Below are 13,272 nucleotides of genomic sequence, written 5' to 3' on the forward strand. Positions count from 1 at the left end.
AATAATACTCACCAATATATACATATATATATATATATATATATATAATTGATGAGTAGTTTTTCGAACCAAAATAAGCCGAACACTAGCTGTTCGCGAATAACGGGCCTTTTTGACAGCCCTAACTATTGGATATCTCATACACTACTCTTTTATATTATGAAACTCACATGTTTTTTTATCACCCTTCAGACTCTAAGTGTTGCGCGCTCTTTTAGAATTTGTTTGCAGCAGCTACTAGAGTGTTGAACTCAATATTGTTTCGAATCACAACCAATGAATTTAACACACAAAATACGTAAGAGGAGACTAAACAATAAATGAGTATCTAGCCCCTTTTCACATGAAATAGTCTCATATCTAAATATATGAAAGATATCTTGACTACACAATTGCCTTTAAACCCCTTCGTATATAAATAAATGTAGGGACACCAAGGTCATTTTTTCAGTGTTAGACTGAAACATGTGAAGATAACATAGAGGCTCCTCGGTCAAGAATGCCCATGACTTCCTCTAAAATTCTAGTTTGTTCGTCTCATCCGTGGTGTGATGAAGAAATCTATCATTTCTCTTACCTTGTGGGCACCTTTCCCTCGACCTCCATGTTGGTCAAACCGCCAACTAGGCGAGCGACTCGGCAAAGCTCAGTGATGATCCCCTAACTCTGGAGTTAAGATTATTTAATTTGATTCATTTACTGGTCCTGTCCATCTTGTCCTGGGGCCCACTTCATTTGTCGTGTACTTTTGTCTCTCCTTGAGATCCATGCTGTCGCGATCCTGTCATACATATCTAGTTCCCCAGCTTATTTTTTTTTAAAAAACAACAGCTATGAAAAAAAATGAGAAAGTTAAACAATGTATTAAATGCAACTTTAATTCTTGAAATCAACATTTCAAAATTTAAGCTTCTGAGAATTTCGTGCACCATCACCATATTAATAGATTGCCACTAGTAGTCTTTGTTTCCGCAGTTTTTCTTTTCTTAGTGCTTTTTCATTTCTTGTTAGGAAGTGCTCTGATGGTGAGTAGCACGAAGAGCAATCCCAGTGAACCATCTGATGTTATCTTGATGAAGGCATTCAGATTGCAAATTGATAAAAGTCATCCTTTGCAATCCCCATCATTACGATGGCAGTTTGATTGTCGATAGAGGAAAACACCTTGAGGCTGACAATCCTGCTAAGAAGAGAAGAGTGAAACAGTTAGCCTTCAAGAAAGAATCTATTGGTGAATGTGACGAAGATTAAGGGGTCAATTCATATAATGATGTTCCTTATCACGTTGGAAGTCTAGCAAAGCCTCGGTCCTACTCTCATTGGGGAATCAACAAAACTTAAAGAATGAGCCGAGGAGGACACTCGATGAGCCTTGAAGCATGTACCATGAGAGGGTAAGGACATGGCTGGTCCCTTTCAGATCAGGGAGATGAAAGCTACAAGATCTTCACCTATGTCTGGCTTGAGTTTCTCATCTTCGCTTTGGTTTGTAGTGGATCAAATCCTTGGTAGAAAGACTTTTGATTGTTCGTTCATCTGCTAAAATGGTCAACTTTTTCTCCATTTTGACTCCTTTTTTGCGCAGCCGATCCCATTCATGTCTTTGGATCAATGGAGGTTGTTGAGGGTCAGACAATGACTCCTTGAAAAATTGCAGAGACCCCGTTGAAGTCTACAGAGAGAGAGCTAACTGAATCGATGGTCCGACGTATGGATGAGGTGGCAGACTTCTTTGCTCATGAGGCCAAAGCTCCATTGGGAGGCTAATATAAATGAACTAAAGGTGTAGCTGGATGCCCTTTTCTAAGAAGTTGTTGGCAAAACTTCTCAGCCTCAAAATTGATGCGGTAGACCACCTGATTAGAACTAGGATTCTCTTTATGGAGATTGTCTGCTTGCGTAAGATATGGCAAACGTTCAAGAGGCTTGCTCAATTTTTAGATTCCGAGCCAATACTAATAGTGTCGATGACTTGTTGCGTTTTGTACAAAGAGTTGTTGAGGCGAGGACTTGTTTAGGTTTAAGGGAGTTGAGTTTTGTACAAAGAGTTGTTGAGGCGAGGACTTGTTGCACCTCAAGTAACCAATGAGCCAGTTGTAAATTTTTTCTTATCTGAATGAATATAAATTTTATTTCTCATATTGTGAGCTTCTTATTTTGTGTGAATAGTTAAAAAAAATTGGTGACGTGATGTGTGGTTTGCGTTCCCAAGGTATGACCTACAACACTTTATCTTTCTTTAGAACCCTATTTATAGGGTTGGGTCTTCTCTGACTTCATCTCTTCATTTTGCTTCCTTTAGTCATTTCTCCTCTTTTGTCCTTCTTTTGATTGCCCCATATGGCTTCCAAAGTCTCACCCAAGGAGTTTAAGAAAGTGCATGCATCAGAATGCTTAATGTTATCATCCGATGAGGATTTAAGACTTTAGAAGTGAGATGTTTATGAGGATGGCATAGTGTTGAAGGTCCAAGGCCGAAATGACCTAAAGATTAATGATTATGAGGGGAGACTTGTGTTGTGCCATTGTCAATTTGTTTAGGGGCTTCATCTTCCTCTCAACCACAAGCTTTGGGCTATTTTGAATCATTATGTTGTTATTCTGGCCTGACTTAAGGCAAACTGCATAGCGACAGTGGTGATCTTCATCATTTATTGTCACAGAATGGAGATCTCTTGGTCATCGGAGTTGCTCTCTCATGTGTTTTCCATCAAGATCAATCTGGATGGGTATGTGAACTTTACCTTGAATAGGAAAATTTGATTGATCAACCTGGAGAACAATGTAAATAACTAGAAACGCCACTTTCTCTTGGTGATGACAAAAGACCAAAGGATCCTCACTTGCACATCTGGGGAGCTGTACAAGTGACAAAAGATCTCTTCTCAGATGTATGGATTGACATCATTTGTTAAGAAAAAAGTCATTCTGCTGTCCAATATACGCTCGAGGACATAATTAACTAGGTTTTGAACCCCCATATATATGGTTGAATGTTTCAGGAGTTGTGGACTGCCTCAGAGCTGAGGAGTCAAAGCGATGGATTGATAAGGGGGCCAAAGCTTACACAAAAGAGTGGAGAATGAAGAAACTAGAGGAGGTTGAAAAGGAGTCTTTAAAGAAGATCATAGAATTTGGACCTTTTTATTTCTACCTCCAAAAAAAAAAAACATCTAATACAATGGATTTTGACTAGTGAGCTCTCCTTAATTGAAATAAAGTCTTCCTTTTCGACAAGACAATGATACAACAACCCCTTCCTCCCTGTGGTTTGATGCTGAGTCTATCTAGGATAAAAAATTGACCAAGGCACAAGATGACCCTTGGTTTGATGCATCAGGCTTCATTGATCTCCCGAAAAGGCTAAAGTCAGTCAGTCCTCTCTTGGACCTCTAGTAAGAGAGGAGAGGGGTCTTAGTCAAAGTGTGGCTCTGAAACAAGCAGGCTTTTGGTCCAAGGAAAATCTAAAGGTGGAACTCTCAAGCCATGGGGTTGATAGAGGTGGAGCTACTCCTGACTACAAGCCAAAAAGCAGTTCCTTTGTTATCGAGGGGGTTTAATGAAGGAAAGGGAAGGAACCGATGGATAGCAAGGGTTCACTCTTTGTGTCCCCCCCCCCCCCCCCCCCCAGGCGGGCTCATAAAGGACAAGGGGGTAGCAACTAGTGGGTCCCAATGCAAGACGAGGGACCAAAAGCTTTTTTCTTGAGGGATTCTCGGTCTGCCCTTATTGACTTGCAGCGAGATTGGTTCCGTCGTGGCCCATGAGTGGAGTCTCATGCCTTGGAGCTTGTCGTGGCCCATGAGTGGAGTTTCATGCCTTGGAGCTTGCGAACACATTATGGTCTGAGGGTTTTATGAATAAGTTAGACAACCTTAGCCTCTTGGAGATATGTCACTTGGTTGATAGGTACTAGTTATTATGGTTGGCATCATCCCACTACCTGCCCAACATATACCTTGACATCATGGCCGCAGTCACGAGGGCGAGGAAGAAGGCAAAAGTTGTAAAGGGCCATATGAAGGAAGCCTTATGGCGGGCAGACAAGGCTGAAACTCATCTTACAAAAGAGGAGAATCTGGGGAGACCTTAGAAATGACTCTTGCATGTTTCAACCTTGTCCGTGAAGGTTACCTCGTCAATTACGGGTGCGGTACATGTTGAAGAACTTGCGAACCAATTTTGGCTCGGCTCCAAGTTCACCATTAACCAATTCATTTAATTGAGGATGGTCAACTCAAAATTTGTGGACCAGCAAATTCACCAAGCTATTGATGGATCCATCCCCTTCTACTAAAAAACTAGCCAGAGATCAAAGAGAATCGATCGAGGAGGGTAGTTCTTTGCCCTCTCATTCTTGAAGTTATTATGGTGAGGTTCTTCTTCCTTTTTTATTTCCTTTTGTAAAAAGAAACACAAGTAATGAAGATTAATACAAATATAAATTTTTGTTCAATTTCCTTTCATATTTATATCCTACTTGTTTCTCACATTTTTCTCTGTCATTTATTTTGTTGTGACGATGAACTTAGGAATTTTTCTTTTGGATGTTTGATCATTTATAGCATGCGGGTGAGACTTTGGGTTGCTCACCCAAGAGGGGAGCTTTTAATGTGCTCTCCCTATAGGGGAGCCTTTAGATTGCTCGCTCTGTAGGGGTCTTTAGACTGCTTGCCCCATAGGGGAGTCTTTAGATTGCTTGTCATGTAGGGGAGTATTTAGATTGCCCATCCAATAGGGGAGTCCTTAAAGTACTTTCCCCATAGAGGAGTCTTTAGGCTATGCACCCCATAGGGGAGTCTTTATACTGCTTTCCCCATAAGGGAGTCATTAGACTGCTCTCTCCATAGAGGAGCCTTTAGACTACTTGCTCCATAGGAGAGTCATTAGATTGTTTATCCTGTAAGGGATTCTTTAGACTGCTCACCTTGTAGGGGAGTTTTTAGATTGCTTGCCTCAATAGAGAGTCTTTAGATTGCTCGTGTTCCTCAATTGCTTAGGTTGGATGAGAGGACTTGAGGATTTTCAAACTCTATGCTTTAAGTTATATGTGTGGTTTACATTTTATGAATAGAAAAGTACCAAACCTTTCTCTTTCTCATTATTCCAATATGAATTTAATACAAGAGTTTTTTTCAATTAAGAAAAAAAATCTTTTAAATCTTCTCTGCTCCACCTCCTGGGTATGTCGTCCGACGTGTAGGTTTTAAGTTGACATGCCTCTGGGGAGACTTTTTTGGAGATGTTGAATGGTCAAGTCTAGGTTCGTTCGAGCTTGCCAACTACTTTTCCTCAAGTTGCTGGATCAATTTTTTTTAGAATGAGTCTTCCTAGTGTGAAGGTCTTCTTCTATATTCATTTGTTGAAGTATTAAATGGGTCTCCTTTTAATCTCCTTCTGATGAAGGGCTGAATTGGTACAAACTTCTTTGTCAAGGTTGAGTGCATGTCTAGAACCTTCGTTGTTGGCTTTTCACCACTCCTCTAAGCTTTATTCATTGAAGGCAGAGGCTGCGACTGTCCTCTAATTGTCATTATTGTACTCTACTGGTAGCACTGCTTCCATGCCATGAGATAACATGAAAGGGGTGTGACCTACCTCCTTTGAAGGTGTCGTTTGAATGGCCCATAGTACCAATGACAAGAGGACTGCCCATTTCTCATTTACTCCTTCAACCTTTTTTATTTAGAAGATTTAGGATAAGCTTTTTGGCTACATCAGCTTGACGTTGGTGTGGGTGTGATGTATAGATATAAACTTTAGATTTATCTCTTGGCTCTCACAAAATTTCTTAACACTTTGATTGGCAAACTAGGTGTTATTATTAGTTATGAAGATTAGGAGGAGCCCATGTCGACGTATCAGTTCAGTCCAGATAAAAAATTAGACTATGATTGTACTACTTTGTGTGAATACTCGGCTTGTATCCATTTTGAGAAGTATTCAATGACACCTAAGAAGAATTTGTGCTGTCTCGTAGAGGGTGGAAAAGGTCTAAGGATGTCTAACACCTAAATGGAAAAAGACCAAGGAATCATTATAGGTTGTAATTTTTGGGTAGGTTGATGTTGTAGTGGGCCATCTTTCTAACTTTATTTGCCTCCCTTTGTGAATTCCTTGGCATCTTGAAGAAGTGTGGGATAAAAGTAACCTTAGCGTTGCACTCAATAAGAAAAAGTTCTTCCTCCCGAGTGGCTCCTGCATTTGCATGAATGTATCTCACGGAGGATGCACTTAACTTTGGCCTCTTCTAAACACCTCAAGTATGGCAAGGTATTATATATTTTGAAGAGTATCCCTTCAATCATTAGGTACTATGTTGCCTCGATATTGTAATGCTTTGGGTCACTGATATCGTCATTCAGTTCCTTGGTTTTGAGGTAATGAATGTAAGGTACCATCTAACTCTTTGGTCTTTTGGTGGACACCTTCATCACCTTGGGTTCCTCGATCATTGGCCAGACTAATCCTTGAGATGATTTTCCTCCCATTTGGGAGAATTTAGATAAGAGGCATGCTATCAAGTTTTCTTCTCATGTGATGTGACTAATTTGGAGGCTAGTAAACCGCCCGATCTCAATTTTCACCTTGGAAAGCTTCTTCGCCAGCACTTCATCACGAGCCTCAAACACCTCATTTATATAATTGAGTATAAGTTGCAAGTCCATCTTCATATGAAGGTGAAAAGCTCCCATGTGGTGTACAAGGCATAAGACAACGATCAGTGCTTCTCATTCTGCCCGATTTTTTGTAATTTAAAAACTTTAGCAATAGTGCTCACCAAACACACTACTCAAAGTGAGACCTAACTCGAGGTAATTTTTAATGAAAGCTCTGTTGGTATAAAGAGTCCACATATAATCCCCACTAATGGTTCCTCTACCTTGTTTAGATGGCTCAGTAAAGTCAGCAAGGAAGTCTACCACGACTTGGGCCTTGATCGCCATTTGGGAGATTTAATAGATGTTGATCTTGCATAGTTCTGCCACCCATTTGAGGAGCCAACCTGAATGTCTTAGATGAGTGAGGACCGACCTGAGAGGGCAATTAGCGATGACCCAAATTAGATGTGGCTGCAAGTATGGTCAAAACATATGAGTTGAGGTGATGAGAAAAAAAGTTAGTTTCTCCATGATGGAGTACCTTATTTCGGCGTTCCTCAGGACTCGACTAGTGTAATAGATCAAGAGCTATTTCCCTTGTTCCACTCAGAGCAGAACTAAATTGATAGCCTTAGGTCTGACACTAAGATATAAAGAATGTTCCTAACTTGGCTTTGGACTTTATAGGAGCGAACATTAAGTTAGGGAGTCTTTGTTCCTTTTGAACGGTTCTTCACACCTGGTGGATAGTCAAAATGTTTGTTCTCTCTGAGGACTTTGAAGAAGGTTGCACACTTATCACCCAACTTAGAGATGAATAGGCTAAGACCCATCGTTTAGCTCGTCAACCTTTATACTTCCTTCTTGCTTCGGGGAGATAGCATGTCCAGCAAGACTTGCACCTTTTCTGATTTAGCCTTGATACCTTTGGGGCTTAGGAGGCAACAAAGGAATTTTTTGGTTGAGGTCCTGAAGATACACTTCATGGAATTTAATTTCATGTTAAATTTTCTAAGAGTTTCAAATGTTTCTCTTAAATCTTTAATGTGTTGTTCAAGTGTTTTACTTTTTTACCAACACATCATCCATAAACACTTCAACATTTTTTCATGGATGCGCTTTCTTCCATTAGCTTTTTTGCTTCTTCTTAGATCAGCCCAACTAAAGTGGTAGTCGATGATCTCTGCATTTGCTTCATTGGTTGAATAGTTGGATTGATATTTAATTGATGGCATAAGATGTATACGAAGTCTCCTGACATTTCAATGGCAGACCAAGCAAAGATGTATTGATTCTCCTTGAGGGTCTGGATGTGGAGTTCTTTTTATCTAAAATCAATAACTTCAATGAACTTCATTAGTTGAATAGTTGGATTGACATTTAATTGATGACATAAGATGTATACGAAGTCTCCTGACATTTCGATGGCAGACCAAGCAAAGATGTCTTGATTCTCCTTGAGGGTCTGGATGAGGAGTTCTTTTTATCTAAAATCAATAACTTCAATGATTAGAAAAACATTAACCATCTCTTCATCAGCGTTGGGGACGTGGAGGGTGGTCTCGCTGGTCTCAAGGCCACCTTCCCTTTAGCTTAGTAGCTTGAGTGGTCCATGGTCAACACTAGTCACTACTTAGAGGTATCATGTCCTTAACTACTTTAGGCATCCCTAAATGGTAATGATTTCCCCATCTCCTGAAAATTTTACATTTATTGGTAGGTAGAGGTAACCACCCAGAAGTTATTCAACAACAGTTGACTGAAGATGACATTGTATGTGGGTGAGGAGTCCATCACCATGAAATCTTTATATCTAGATAATTGTTGATGTTATTATTCCTAAGTAATCATCAGTGGGATCAAACCAAGGGCTTCCTTTATCTTTCTTGAGAATCCAAAAGAGGACCAGATGGTGCTGCCATTTGTTGGACCTCTAGGTTAAGCTTGTCAAACAGAGCTTTCAAAATGATGTTCAATGAGCTCCAAGTATCAACGAGTATACTCTTCACCTGCTAGTTGTTAATCAAAGCTATAATGACAATTACATCATTATAAGGGTTACCTTTAATTGGCAGGTCCTCATTAGTGAATTTGATGGAGGGATGTGCAGTCCTCCGTAGAACGAGAGCAGTCGCGCACAGTTTTCTGACCAGACCCTTTTTAGGCTATATCATCAGGAAGACTCTCCACCTCCTCTGAGTATTACTGGTATAATATATGTGATCTAAATGGTGTTGGTTTGGACATGTTCATAGTTCCTTCACCTCAGAACTTCCCTTGCCTACAGGTAATCACTTCAGTAGCCACAAACTCGTTTAACCTCCCAACCTTGATCAAGTCTTCAATGAGGCTTCGTAGGTGTCTACACTCTTTTGTGTCATGGTGGTGGTCTCTATAGTAGGCATAAAATTTATTTAGTTTTTGGGCTGAGATCCCTATCTTCATTGGTTGAGGCCTCTTGAAGTAATCTCTATTCTAGATGGATTCCACCAACTCAGACATCAAAATTCTAAAAAGATTCATTTTGAGTAGCTACATTTGGGTTGTCAGTTGTTCATTAAGATGTGTTGGCCATCAATTAGGGTATTGAGACTGCCTCTCCCTTTGTTCACCATTTGGACTCCCTTTGTTGTCGAGTTATGGGTTGCTTTTGTAACACAGGTGAGTGGGAGGATGAGGGTCATATTGTGCTAATTAAGCATCATCTATTGATGACCTCTTTTGTAATTGAGCATCCGTGGTGACCTTCCTGGCCTCCTCCTAGTTTTTAAGGAATAAATTTTTAGTAGTAATATTATGGTTTGCTTTCTCTAGCAATTCAACCATTAATTTTAGCTCGCATAGGACTATAGAATAGTTGAAATGTTTGCTCATTACTCTCTAAATCAGGGTGATTTAAGCAATCTGAGTTTAGAGGCTCTAAATCTCCAACATTTCCCACTGGAATCTTGTGATGTGCAAATGAAGGGCCTCTCTCTATTTCTGCTTGATTAGTAAGATAAACTAAAACTTCTTTCATGGTTTTTATGTGATGGCAAAATGGGCTACGAATAGCCTTTTGAACTCGAAGGAGGGGATGGCTCATGCCAAGAGAAAATTGAACCATCAGAGGACCAACTCGCTAAATCTGGTGAGGATAAGAGGCACCTGAATACATCAGTGAATTTCAATATGCCCATTTCCAACTTAAAAGTATTTATGTAGTCGACCGGGTCAGTGAGGACTTCATTATAATCAAGGTTGGTGGTTTTAAACTTCTCCACGGGTTTAGCTTTGGAAATTTTCTTGGAGAAAGAATTTTCCACATGGTAGAGGGATATGGTTCACATATTGGAGTGTCTCTCAATAAGGGTTGATATGATGCTATTCTTAGTAATTGGAGTTGTCATACACTTCTTCTATTAGTTCAGACTTTCGGTCGTTGGGTCCTGACCCGTCTCACTTGTTGTTGGTCGCTCTTCTATCCCGACTGGTGGGCTCTTATTAACTATACTCTTGAGGATTTTGGCTTTGCTGGTTTTGATTTCCTCTTGTCATAACTACTTGGAAAGTACCCATCATCCATTCTCTCAACTCCTACATTAGGTGTTCTTTTGTCTCCATTACTTATTGCTACACAATCTCTTTTGTGATATCTATGTTCGTTGTTTGGTTTTGTGTTTATTTGAAGACTTCCCTGTCACTCTATTGTGCTCTTCTTCTTGCTGGTGGCATGATTCCACACTCACTGCACCTTTTAGGGTGTTGAACCCAAAAGTGTCAAGGAGTCACATCTAAGGAATAAAGCATGCAAATATGTAAGGGAGGAGAGGTGAACAATAAAATGAGTATCTTTGCCAATTTTTCATGAAATGGTCTCTTATTTATAGGTATAAGATATATCTTGAATACATAATTATATTTATCCCCCCTTTCTATAAAAATAAATGTAGGTGCACTAAAGTCATTTATTTAGTAGAATTAAATATGCTAATAAATAATTATTAACTGACAGTGGTGGTCCCTATTTGGTGACTTATACTTGTCCATCAAGTGGTGCTAAAGAGAAACATGTGAAGATATAATAAAGGCTCCTCAGTCAAGTATGCCCATTGATTCCTCTCAAATTTGAGTTTGTTTGTCTTATTTACCGAGTGATGAAGACATCTAACATCGACCAACCTTGTGGGCATCTTTTGTTCAGCCTTCATGTTGATCAGCTCGCCAACTAAGCAAGTGACTCAGCAGAGCTTCATGATGATCCCCTAACTTTGGCATTAAGATTATTTAATTTAATTTGTTGATTGGTCATGCCCATCTTAATTGGGGCCCACCTTTTTGTCAAGTAATTTTATTTTGCTGCAATCCAATCGTACATTCAACTCATTAAAAAACTACTGCACAACAGCTATGACATGAAGCTGATGTGAAAAAGCTTCCTGTCAGCTTATTTTTTATAGTTTTGAAATACCCGTGCTACACCTGTTTCTGAACAAATGACCTTTCTATCCCTGTACTATAGTAATATTTATAATTGAAATAAACTTGTTATCACATTCCATACTTGAAAGAAAATATCCAGCTTGAACGTTAAAAAGTAAAACTGACACCTCACAAAATAGTGAGTAACAAGATAATCACAATAAAAAAAAATTCTAAATAATAATTAATAATATAATAATATTATTTTTAAAATGTAGTTAGTTAATATCAAGAAATAATCTATCCTCCAATGAAACTCTCCACGCTTGATTACTTTTAGCGATAGAAACCTTAAACTTATCCAACCACCTAAAGAAGTCAAATTTCTCTATTCTATTCCTTAGAAACCTGTAAAACTATCTTTCATAGCCATGTGGCTGGTGCAAAGTAAGCAATGTATAGCGGTCCATAAGTACCAGAAGTCCTCTAGTTCATTTTTTGTTAAGGTTTAAAACCTTAATAAAAAACCCTTAGATGTAACATTAGTAATTATAAATATTAGAAGTATTCAATTAAATTCTTATGAAATTGTGATGTCTCAGAGAACAAAGTATAAAATAGTGGACCTTATTAAAAAAATGGTTTTAAGAGACTGAAGAACCACACCACGCTTCTACACACATTAACAAAACCACGACCATGATGGCACTAAAGAATCACTGCTAGCATCTGCACACACCATCAACAACACCACCACCATGACATTGAAGAACCATCTCAAGCATCTACACATATCACTAAGAGCACCGCCAGCAGTACCACAAACATAAACATCACCACTAACAGCACGACTCCAAGCATCAACGCACACCAACAACAACACCACATACAACATCAATGCACATCACCATGGTGCAACATCATCACGTACATCACACAACACTGTGGTACAAAAACACTATCACCCATACCACCATTGCAAACATTTCCTCCGACATAGCATATCCTTCCTCCAACAAAGAGGGAAAACCATCAACAAGACCAACCAACAAGTAGAGCAACAAGGTTGTTCCAATCAAACCAACAAAATGAAGGGACAATTACATACAGGGCATCCAAAATATTGCTATACAAGTCAAGCACCCTCTTTCATCTATCTTTCAATTTCTTACTGAAATATCAAAGGTCATGATAAAACACCCAACCCATATTTTTAACTTTTGTCAAATTCATGCCTGGTGATCATGACATGTGTCAATGCATCAAATTCATAGTTCAAAAAATCACTTATTGGAGTTGATTTGTAAATAGCAATGTTTCTTGTGCTTTGTATGTTATTATCCAAAAAATGAAATAGAAGGGAGAGCCCTAACCAAGCCTCCCAAATTATCTAAAAAAAATGCAATGAAATCAATGTTTGGAATTGATTTGTAAACAACACACAACTGTATGTAATTATCCAAAAAAAAATCCTTCTGAGTAGAGGCCAAAAAATTGTAAGAAGGCCACACGAGCCACAATAGAAAACTCATAAATAAATAAAAAACCAAACCATGAATTTCAAGGAGCAAGACACAAATGACAAATATTTAACTATAAGCTAATTTCAATGCCAATAGTGTAGGGTACAAATTACCAACAGTAGAATGACACCAAAACCGAGTATTCAGAGTGAAAATAGGGGAAGAGAAAATCCACAAGAACCTATCAAACATAGTTGTGGGGAGAGAAAGAGGAGCTAAGGCAGAACCAAGCATGGCGTAGAAGCATGATATGGAGGAAAGGAGGAAAAGTTGGGGTAGATGGTTGAAGTATAAAGATGTCACGTGAATGAAACATGGTACGGGGTCAAGGGCAATCAAGGTATTATCATGCAAACAAAATGCAGGTTGTGAGCTCAAACCCACAGCTTACAGTTTACTCAAAAAAGCCAAAAAGCTACCACAACTTTTTTTCTAAATGTCAGCTTTTGTGTTTTCTCACCATGCCACAACTAAAAAGCTACCCTAAACACATCCTTAGTCATTTTCTCATCAATGATAACATTTAGGTGGTGTTTTGCAACATCATGTATTTACGTTATTAGGTTTTAGTAAATCTGGATTTATCAAATCCATTTTCATGGAGAAAAGCTTCAAAGTCATGGAACAATAAATCTCATAACTCCACCTGCAACTCAAACTTTATAAATCTAGATTTACATCAGGAAGAAGATGAATTGCAAGGAATTAGAAAATTCATTTTAATGGAGTGTTGGATTTAAAGTTCA

Source organism: Phalaenopsis equestris, unplaced genomic scaffold (genome assembly GCF_001263595.1).
Source record: "Phalaenopsis equestris unplaced genomic scaffold, ASM126359v1 Scaffold000594, whole genome shotgun sequence".
Taxonomy (NCBI): domain Eukaryota; kingdom Viridiplantae; phylum Streptophyta; class Magnoliopsida; order Asparagales; family Orchidaceae; genus Phalaenopsis; species Phalaenopsis equestris.